Source organism: Montipora foliosa, unplaced genomic scaffold (genome assembly GCF_036669935.1).
Source record: "Montipora foliosa isolate CH-2021 unplaced genomic scaffold, ASM3666993v2 scaffold_407, whole genome shotgun sequence".
Classification (NCBI taxonomy): domain Eukaryota; kingdom Metazoa; phylum Cnidaria; class Anthozoa; order Scleractinia; family Acroporidae; genus Montipora; species Montipora foliosa.
In genome coordinates this window covers 44,716-55,000 of record NW_027179709.1, presented here as the reverse complement: position 1 = coordinate 55,000, position 10,285 = coordinate 44,716, and the positions used below count along the sequence as shown (strand labels likewise).

The 10,285-nt window shown below is 37.9% G+C and overlaps 1 pseudogene; it reads right to left on the bottom strand.

Moving 5' to 3' along the window:
• LOC137988106 (exonuclease 3'-5' domain-containing protein 2-like) overlaps positions 1-8,787 on the bottom strand; it is a 21,254-nt pseudogene extending 12,467 nt beyond the window's left edge.
• Between the last annotated feature and the right edge of the window lie 1,498 nt (positions 8,788-10,285).

Sequence of the window (10,285 nt, the reverse complement as noted above, 5' to 3'; positions counted from 1 at the left end):
AGTAAAACTTGCAGAAAATCACTTATATCTTACATGTAAAACTATTCAGTCCCCTATTGAGCATCTACGGGCATCCGTTTACTCTTTGCGTGACTTACGGCTAAATTGTGGACTTGCTTTGAAACTGGAAGATGTGTACTGACAGATAGCCTGCGTAGCAAGCCTTCCTTTTCGACAAAAAGAGATTCGAAACGATTTTCTGCAAACTGGCCGCGCGGAAGTTGGGGCAAGAGACTGAGGGAACGCTTGCAAGAAGACCCCCTATTTTTGAAAAACGTCCACCTTTTTATGGTTGACTTGTCACACGCTGATTGACGTCTTATTAACAGATTAGCCAATAAAAGATAACCATGTTAACACATGTTGGCTTCCGACAAAACAAACCGAGGCACCGAGGAAACACCGAGTGATCAACGCAGATTTTAAAATTTTGTAACGGCAGCTTCTAAGCCGGGTACGACTGGTTATGTTTCTTCTGAGAATTTGTTTAAACCATCGAAAAGAAACTTACGGGCAAATTCTAGCTGATATATGCAGAGCGGTTGGAATAGAAGTTATCGAAAACAACAGCCAATTTTCAGAACTTGTAAGCAATCCGTGCGCTCGGTAAAATACGAAATTTAGAAACATATAAACTCGTACAGAGTTCGATGGGTAGTAAGTAAGGCCGTTAAATGCAAATCTCCAGCAAAGCTGACCATGAAACCATTCAAATAGGTTTAAGTTTAAAACTAACGACGATTTCAGTGCGACTTGCTGGCTATTTTGTTGGTGCAGAGTGGTTGACGAAATGGATCGTACTAAATCTCCTGGAAATTACAGGCAAACCTCCTCGCTAGTTTGATAATCCACAGTACGTTTTTGGTCAAATCGTCACGAAATCGTAGATGAAATAGCAAGTAAAAGTGCTTTAAAAAATCGAATAACTTTACAAAGGAGCCGCTTTCTTCTCAATAATTAAGAGACAGGCTGCGTAGTTGTCTTCATCTTGTCTCAATCCATGATATAGGACTCAAGCTTACATCAGGCAAGGTAACGCAGAGAATTTGACGAATTTCCTTGATCCTGAAACATGTGGATTCTGATAGTTCGCAGGCATTTTACTAATTCATCCTGCGTAAATAACGTATCTTTTGCAAGCAAGCGAAAAGCTCCTTTCACTTCAGTCCAAACTTTTCGTCGACAATAAGCGCTGCCAAAGTTTTGCTAAATAACGATCGAATCTTTTGCTTTTAATAAACTACGGAAACGGCATAGCGGCTTCAGCTGACACGTAAATAATATCTGATAATATTGAATTTCCCTTGATGGATATTGTCCAAGCAGTCCAGATTTTCATTTAAATTACAGGCTGTCATTCCCATAGAATTCACCTCAACCACTTACTTGATCACGTATTATGCTTTGAAATGGAGAAATCACGATGATACTCGAGAAGCCGGTTCTTCGTTTTAAGTTCTTTTATTTCGCACTCCGCACATCATGACAAACATCTGAAAACTTAAGCTTTTTCCGAATCCTGTTGGCAAAACGGCCATTACATCTATACAGTTAAAGAGATGGCGCATTGACAGTTCTTTTTTCCTTTTCAATGTAAAACCCGAGACCCGATTCGCTCAGCTTCGACACACGATTCAAAACCTTCCACATCTTCCACCATTGCCTTGTCACGCTAGAACTTAGGAGAAATATTTTGCTCCAGAATTTGTCACCTGTCAATCATTGTGACTGTGCCGCACCAATCAGAAACCCCCGTTCGTGGGCGAACGGGTCTTTCAAAAATAGGGGGTCTTCTTGCAAGCGTTTCCTCAGTCTCTTGCCCCAACTTTCGCGCAGCCAGTTTGCAGAAAATCGGTTCGAAGCTCTTCTGTCGAACAGGAACGCTTGCTACGCAGGCTAACTGACAGAAAAATGTGTGTACATGTATCACATTTTTAGTGGCTACAACCAAGACATGAACTCTTGCTATAACCAAAGGGTTAACAGACTGAGTTTCTCGTTATCCGAAAGACCCTATCTAGTTTCCGTGCTAATAAATGCCACTTTTTTTTCTGTCGCGCAACATTCAAGCTTATCATGGCGTTGCGACTGTTTAAAGTAGCGGTACGTTTTCCCGGGTTTCTTTCCCGTAATTATCACTCTTAACACATGGTCTTAGTTTTCGTACTACCAAAACTAAGAACGGAGTCGTATTTTTCGTACTACGAAAGCTAAGACCAGGTCTTAGGTCTTAGTTTTCGAAACATGCGAAATTATAAGCCATAACCTAACGTCACGCCCATAAAAATGTATCGTTCAGTAGCGTGATTTTTTGGTTTTTCATGACCTGAATATCGCCCGTTTATCGCTCAGAATATCAGCCAAATGTCAGAGTAGTACAAATGTCCCGCTCCATTGTCGCTCATTTATCGTTCAATTTTTATCGCTCCTGTCAGGCTGATTATCGTCACGCTCTGTATCGCTCATCAGCGAGACTTTTTATGGCCCGAATCTCACCCGCGTCTCGCCCAGAATTTTCGTACGGGTAATATAATAATAGCCTTATCCAATCATGACTATGCTGAAAATCTACTTGGTCTCCTGGTCTGGAAAATTTGAAGCCAATTTTTGGGCACTTGAAGTTATTGCAAGTTGAAAACACCACACTCCACAAAATTAACTAAAACAGCTTAAACAGAAAGCTGGGGATACTTAATTTCTTTGTGTTGCCTTCACCATTTTCCCAGAATTTTTCTACATAAATTTTGTTTCAAAAGAAAAAAAAATTGTATTCCAAAGGTGAGGTGGCTGAGAGAAACAAGAAATCAGGAAAAGGAAATTTATTACTAAAAAGCTATCACTGATTCAGTTTTTACTGGGTTACCTGTAGAAATTATTACTTTTCATGTCTCCAGTGTCACAAATTGTGTTTCCACCCATCAAGGGGCAATGATATCTCTGAAACTCGAGATCAACACAAAGAGTACACGAAAGAATAATGCACAATGTTACTTGGTGGCATCACAAAACAGCAAGCGAAATCCAAGAAAGAATGGGTCTACAAGATCTCCTGACCACTATCACAAGACTAAAATGGCAATGGGCCGGTCTCTTAGGGCGAATAAATGATAATAAGTGGATGTACCGTGCAACAATTTGGACTGCAAGAGGAAGCAGATTAAGACGTAACAGAGAGGGTTTGGGTGTTGACATGACAACACCCAAAACGTAACAGGCAACAACTGCAAATGCTAAGCGTAGCAGTGGCAAACATGGAAACGTCGTGAGCAGGCCTATAAGGACGTTCGTTGTAATAGACGACAAGGGCGGATGATGATGATGATGATGATGATGATGATGAAAGTTCTTGAGTGGATGATCCATAGAAAACAACAAGCTTCCACCTCATAATATATTAAATCAAATTTTCTCTATATAATACATATATCCTATTACAAATATAGATGTTTTGGTGTGTAGTACCGCTGAGTATTTTTACGAGTTGCGCTGTATTTTGACAGGCCCACTAGGGCGAGTCAAAATACAAACAACGAATAGAAATACTAGCAATATTACACACTAAAACATCTAATAAGCTATTTCTTATACAACATTTTTGTACTAATTTTTTAGCAGGTGTATTGTAAACAAGCGAGAACGTGTGACAGATTTCTGAATGCAGGGCAACGTCAGTAAACTAAACTTAGTCAAACCGATTCTTTACTGTACAATAACCAAGTGTACAAATAACTAACTGTACAACATCATGGAATAATTTTGGATGTGCGTTGTTCGTGCGCTTTTTTGTACAATAACTAATACAGTTGAATAATAAAATAAATTATTGCACATGACCATTTAAACATAAAATTTAGGTAAGAGATTGTCTAGATTTATGAGTGAAAGATATATATGAAATACATCATATATTGCACTGCGGGTATGAAATGAAATGAAACCATGTTGTCTCGCAGTGATGAGCGCAAATTTCTATTGCGTCGAGAAGCCTGAAAAATTTTCAGGACTTCAACGGGATTTGAACCCGCGACCTCGCGATACCGGTGCGATGCTCTAACCAACTGACCAAGGAAGCCACTGACGTTGGGAGCTGGTCACTTCTGAGTTCACAACTTCCCGTGATAAGTAATTATGAGTGAAAGATATATATGAAATACATCATATATTGCACTGCGGGTATGAAATGAAATGAAACCATGTTGTCTCGTAGTGATGAGCGCAAATTTCTATTGCGTTGAGAAGCCTGAAAAATTTTCAGGACCTCAACGGTCTGATCTTTGTACTTTCTGCGGAGAAGAAACTGAAAATATAACTCATTTATTCCTGAGGTGTAAATACTCAAAATCCTTTTGGGAAGAATTTTCTCAATGGTTAGCACAAAACACCTCCAATACAGAAAGATTCGTCCCCTCAGAGGCAATACTTCTTGGTATAGTTTCTGAATCAAAAAAGTTATTACTACACCATCTGATATTTCTCGTCAGACATCATATTTACACCTGTAAACTGAAAGAAACACGACCAAGTTTTGAAATGTATAAACAGCTTGTTTACAATACTTTACAAATCGAAAAACAAAATTGCGATAGTTAATAACTCCATGAATGTTTTCAAAAAGAAATGGTCCTGTTTTAAAAACATAAATTTTTAATCAATAAATACAGATTGAGTGATGCGAGGCGTGGGCGAGAACCTGCAGTTGTGTTTGTGATTGCGTTGTTAACTAAGTTGTCAAGTCAAATGTTTTGATCTGCTGTGTATTTCAGTAATAGTAGAATAACAAAAATGGGTGCTGTCACCTTATCTGTCGTAGTGTAATCACTGCATTGTAAGTAGTGTAAAAATTGTTTTGTAAGTAACTTAAGTATCATAGTGGCAAGTACAGTGGTGAAAATATTGTTTTGTAAATAGCGCAAGTATTCTAATGTAAATAATGTAAGTACAGTCGTGTAAGTAGAGGAAGCGATTTGTAAGTAAAAAAAACAAATAAATTAATAAAAAAAATTATAATGCTAGTATTGTAAGTAGTGTAAGTGTTTGTCCTGCTTGCTTGTATGAATACTGTAAGTATGACCAGTGCAATGTATATGTATGTAAGTATAATATTAGTATTGTAAGTAGTGTAAGTGTTCGTCCTGTAAATATTATAAATAAATAAATAAATAAACAATAATTCAATAATTCTCAAAAATTTGTCTTTTTTGTCATTGAGACAAAGAGATCCGGTAGAACCAAAGACGTCTGAAGAAATCATACACAAGCTCAGTTACATCATACAGTGTGCAATGCCAGCTTCCTTTCCAAACACAAGGTTTTGAATAAAGACCAAATCTAAACTTAAAAACTAAGAAATGACTGAACATCATACCTATTCCCCTCTCGACGTACCAGTCCGCCTTTTTGGGATCCAGAGTACAAAGTCTGGATCCATCAGGAGCTGCTAGCATGCAGTTCATGTACAGTGGTGTTTTTCTCGTTGTGCCTTTTTTATAAGGCTGTCGAGGCTTCTCTGCACTACAAGAACTAAATTCACCTTTTTCATCCTCATCGTTTGAGACAATATTCTTTTTTTTCCCCTGAATGCAATGTCCACCACACCCTGACAAAGAGAGCCTGCTCTTTGAGTGAAGCGTGGCTCTGTAAGAAAATTGGTAACCTCATCCATGAAAAGGTATCCTTCCACCTCAGGTGACTCAAACTTGTTGAGATCTACTGTAGCTTCATAACAAACTTCAGAATCACCACACGAAGCTTCTTTTAATGCTAATCTGTCACGAATAAACTTATCATCACTGATATTTCCAAAATTCAAACCCCCCTGCGTGGGATTCTTATTTTTCAAAGATTCTAACTTAAAAGTATTGAGATGTTGTTTGAAAGCTGGTTCTTGGTCAGGCAAGTAATGCTCTGGACTGTCTTCTGACTGATTCAGTGTGAAATCTGTTTTGTTATTCTCCACATCACAATTGTTCAATACACATGAAGACTGTTCAGTGTCTTAAACTTGTGGCAAGCACCTTGAGAATTCCAATCATTTTCAGTTCCAAAATGGTTCTCGTTCACTGGACAAAAACCATGTGAATCATACGTGACTCTTTCATCCTTGTTGTGCCTTGTCTTTATGTTAACCAACCTAAGAAAGATATGACTTGCAACCAATGCATCATTCATAGCATATTCAATCTGCGGTATGCTGAATTCTGCAGCTTCCCAGTTGCGGCATCGAATTCTCCAGGACTTATCCATTCTAACACCCAATATTTTCTTGGCTAAGGCATCAAGACTCATCTTTTGGAAACTGTGAAGTAAACCAGGTAAGACTTGCATGTATTTACCAGAAACCACATAAAAAATTAAGACGGAATCCACAAGAAGTTCGAGTAACAAGTGGACAAAAACCTAGTACCAAGATTATAATAAACATTGTATTGCAAACTTCTGTACGACTGTTTTAAATATCTTCTCAAAAAAAATAATTTCTAGCAACACCAAACGTCAAAAACAACTGTTGAACTGCGTAAGAAACACTTGAAAGTACTGGTGAAATGAAATTAATGATGAAATTTTACCTGTGTTTGCACAATTTCTCTGAACGTTGAAATTTAATTTTTCTCGTTGCCATGGGAAATTGTTTTTGGTGTTATTTCAGGCAAATATTTATATCTTTAGCTTTCCGAAAATGTAACAAGGACTGTAAAATACTTAAAATTTTTCTGGTACCAGATTTTTGTCCTCTAAAAACTGAAATTGCTCTTTTACTATCGGATTTTGTCTTAATAACTCCATACAAGTACCTTTAGAATACATGTGGAGGATGTAGCACAATGGCAGATCTCTGAAAAGGGGGTAACTCAAAGTGCTACTTTTCTATCTACACTGGAAGGCCATTTTAAAAGATAAACATCTAGTCTGTATGGAAAAAAAGAATGCTATTTACTATTTTCAAATATCTCTTTTTGTTCCAGAGATATTCAAGTTTTCAAAATATGCAAATTAGCTAAGTGATGACAACACCATAACTCAACCAAATTTTGATCAAATATGATGAAAAGAGATATCTCAGCCAATTTGTATCAGAAATGCTTGATTCTTTGCAGTACGATTCTAGAAATATGTGCTCCACAACATGAGCATACCAGTTTTGTTACCATAGAAACTTACTGGGTTTCAGACCTCCCAGATATTAAAGGCTTTGCTGGCCACCATTGCGTTTCATTTTGATACTTGCCAATGGTGTCTCATCTGCATGATCCTGCATTTATATAAATTCGTTAGGTTGAGTTTGTGGTCTTGTTAACTGTTTTTCTAACTCAAAGATCACCAAAAATATTGAAATCATGTTGAAGGGGACTGCATTGCCATGGGAACCAATTTCTTTGTAGCCATCAGTGTGTTACCTATTAGCCAGCACCAAATTTCAATGTTCTCTGCTGCAAAGTGACGGAGATACATGACGTAGCTCTATTTCTATTTTGATTTTGCACCTTTAACAAACACGAGTAAAATGAAGCGTAACGCTCCTAGACATGTTCGCCAAAATCGTAAACAAGTTGTTATCTGTTTACAACTTTCAGAATATCTAAATAAAAACTGTTATATATTCCATGATTAATTTTCCGATCGATAAAAGCTGCACAACAAAGTTTCTTTGTTCTCCTATCAAAATTAAAATCCATTGAAATCACTTTCATCGACGTCACTTTTACCAAAGGACCACGAGGAGCAATGGCTATTCCGTGCAAGCTGTGTTGGACGTCTTCGAACAATTGAGACATGCTAAAAAACTTGATGCGCTCATTGCTCCAGAGAAAATCAAGATTCTTCGAAGATATGGACTCAGTGTTTAGTTACATGTGTTGTAAGTTAGTAACAATTGAAAGCGAACACTAAACCGCCAATTTAGTGTACGACCGTGGGATCTCTTGCATATTAATGAGGTGTCAAAACACTTGTACCCGTGTATACGCCACAATCCTAACCCTTAACCCTAACCCTAACCTTAGTTAGCTAAAGTATGTTATGTCACGTTTCGTTGATAAGGACATGTAAATAGCCCTATACAAGTGTCAAATTAAATTAAAATGAGACTTCCCCTCAGTAGCTGAATTAATCATTAATGGCTCAAGAGTCTTCACTAACTGAATACTAGGGTTTTTGTTAAAAGGGATGACTCAAAAGTACTTTCTTGAGCCCACAGTGCACCACCAAATAGACCATGTTGTCACGTGCAGCAACTGCTGACCGGAAGAAGGTCCTCTCAGTTCATCCCTTTTAACTGCCACCAAATGTCAGACACTTACAGACTAACTATTGGTGGTTCAAATCACTGGGAGAAAACATTCTACAGTAGGACTTACCTCTTCTGGTCATCTGTTCCCATTTGACACCTTTGAACTACATGTCTGAGGTCCACACAACCCTCAAATTGATAGCAAACATTGCTGACAGTCTTTTCACATCATCCTGGATACCAAGACCAAACTTAAGAATAATCTTGTCCTGCAGAATTTCTTCCAAAATTTGAGGCATTTGACCCTCCATTTTACATAGACGAACAAGAAAACAGTCATATATGGGAGTTGCAATCTGTAACAATGCAACCGGGGCATTCACTTGGCCTTTAGTATTTACCCACTCGCAGTCAATTCCAAGGTAATTCATCCTGAAAGGATATTGTGAACGATAATGCTGAAGAAGCGTGTCACAGGAAGATGCATCGTCCAGAACAAAAACCCTCGCATTCTCTGGTTCCTTGGAACGTATTAACGCTCCGTTTCTTGAGACAAGCATATACTCGACCTTTTCCGTATATGCTCATTAGGCCCAAAGAAAAAGGTCTTTTCGTGTTCTTTGTTTAATTTGATCGGTGATGTGTTTTCGTGGTCGTTAAGGCATTTGTGGTCAACGTTGACTTTCTTTGAAACATTTCCAGTCGTGCTCTCGCCCATCTCTTCCATTTCTAAGATTAAAACCGAGATGGGAAAGATAGCGTCGCTTCTTGTTGGCAACATAGCCTCTCCACGGAGTGTATGGAAACGGCCCAGTCCTTAGCCAATATGTTATTGCTCGGAAATTCATGTCGTCACGTGACATCGAAGGTGCACGCTGGAAGCTGGCAGCCATTACAGAGACTAAATATATTAAGTGATGCCTGGAGCAAACTGCTCAATATTTGGGTGCGGCGTGTCACGAAAGCCAAAATACCAAGGGATCGGTATTCTTAAAATTCCACCTTCCGTTGAAAAAAACAAACAAAACTGGAGAAAGGCGTTATTGCACGTTGTAACGAGAGACAGAGTTGTCGACGCAAGTTTCCGAAAAGAAATAGAAGAAGGGAGTGTGTTCATTTGCGAGAGGCATTTTACGCCAGAAGACATCGAAATTCGTAAGTTTCAGTTCTTTTCGTATTTATTCTTGTATTAGAATAATCTTTTTGGAAGTTTCGAAGCTGAAATATTCGAGGTAGTTGACTAATGAGTGTTAATAACTCAGGCTAATAACAAGGCTGGAGGCCATGATGACCCTATTGTTTTCAATGCTCATACGACTTTAACTTCAATCTGAATCGTAAACTCGTAAAGGATTTTTCAGATTCGGAAGTATTTTACCATGTCAATTAAATTTTAGAGTGAATATTTTTCTTAGGTTTTTGAATTAATTTAACTAGATTATACTTCTGATGTAATATCATTGCAAATATTTTTAGCATCCTCAAAGTAGGTTTTTGCGGCAGTAAACTGCTATTGAATTATTGTCTTTGAAAAGCCTCTTTGAAGAAAGTCAATGAAGTACGCATGTATTTACGTACTTTTACACTACAGTGCTTTTTAGGTTTTGAATGGATATATGCTTTTTTTGGTAACTTTGGTAATTTGTTTTAGATGAAACAAGGAAAACTCTCCGTACTGGTGCAGTTCCCACTCTCAATTTACCAGTTAAAAATCATGCAAGTAAACAAAGCGACGACTTGCATCCTCCTAAATACCTCACATTAAATTTTGATGATATAGCCAAACCTACAGTTCCTTCAGTCTGTAAACCCTGTTTTAAGAATGAAGGTGACTTCATAAAGTGATTTCTTGTCTTATCTAAGCACATGGAAAAACAGCATTCAATCAAAAGCCAATAACTTCACAGCCACTGCAAAAGCGAAGATGTTTATTTCATGGCAGACATTTGAAGGATTCAAAATAACCTCATATGCAACAATAGAGGTTGTGCGTCTCCTGCTGCAAGAAGGGTTTGATTATGTTCTCACGGAGAGATTTTGTCAAGATGTTCTTGAAGA